This window comes from Sinocyclocheilus rhinocerous, unplaced genomic scaffold (assembly GCF_001515625.1).
Source record: "Sinocyclocheilus rhinocerous isolate Xijiao unplaced genomic scaffold, SAMN03320098_v1.1 scaffold316, whole genome shotgun sequence".
Taxonomy (NCBI): Eukaryota; Metazoa; Chordata; class Actinopteri; order Cypriniformes; family Cyprinidae; genus Sinocyclocheilus; species Sinocyclocheilus rhinocerous.
The window spans coordinates 56,700-57,986 of record NW_015631108.1 but is presented as its reverse complement, the minus strand read 5'-3'; positions in this window follow the sequence as shown (position 1 = coordinate 57,986).

Genomic DNA, 1,287 nt, shown 5'->3' with positions numbered 1-1,287 from the left:
GCTTTGTCTCACACACACGCAGAGAGAGAGAGAGAGAATTGACGCGCTACATGTAAACAATATTCTTTGTTTTATTTTCCTGTCAAAATAACGGAGTTCCTTTGGAATTTTTCAGCTTTTGAGAAATGCCGGGTTTTCCGGTAGTGGGCAGACCTAATGCATAAACGACAATCTCATTGGCTGGTGCTCACCTATTATTGTCCCTGTTTAGATTTCAGCAAATCAGTTCGAGCGAACGCACACAACCTGATTAATATTCATGAATCCAGAAGCTCGATAATCCTTGGTGCGCTTTATATTGTTCTTATTAGTAGAATTCGTATAATAATAATACCTTATCAGTATTATTGTTAGTTTTTTATTTTTTTTTAAATTTTTTACAGGAACACTTAATGACCAAAAAAGCACCAGCACCAGTCCTAAGTTCATGGTTATATATATATATATATATAAGTATAGTATTTCAGTCTGGCGAGTAAACAAAAAAATTTACTAGCCAATGGCGATTCAATTGCCAAGGTGTCCGTAGAGGGTTGTTACATTAATGTTGCAGCTGAACTTCTGTAGTGAAATAAAAAAATAAATGAATAAAATGTGTGTAATAAATCCTCATAAAGACAGTAAGATCTGTGTGTGTGTGTGTGTGTGTGTGTGTGTGAAAGAGAGAGAGTGCAGGATGATGATATATATGATGGTGTTGTTTTGAGGAGGTCACTATAATGGACTCTTGATTCAAGGGAAAGGTGAAAAATGAGGAAGTCTGGGAACGACTGAATGAGGCAGCAGTTAGGGAAGTAAGTGATCATCAGTGGAGGATCTGAGGATCTTCAAATGCAAACTCTGTGTGTGTTGCTTCAAGAGAGCAACCATACATTTGTGTTGTTCTTTACTTTCTTTCTTTTATATTAATTCACTCATTCATTTATAATTATTTATCATATAATCATTTTATTATTCCATTTAATCATATGATATATAATAATCATTTTAACCATTTATACTCATGTCATTGATTCGTTCATTGATTACTCATTTATATTACTATTGTTTTTTAATATTATTTTTCCATTGTTGTTTAGTCTTATGATGTGTGTTTCAAGGGATGTTTGTCTTCATGAATAAGGGATAACAGGGAACGTTTATGGGAATTCAAAGTTTATGGGATGATGTTGTGAACCAGTAATTTTTCATTGCTACCCCTGTTGAAAAAACCAGCATATGCTGGTTAGGTATGTTTTGACACTGGGATGCTGGTTTAAGCTGGTCCTTTGCTGGTTTATGCTGGTC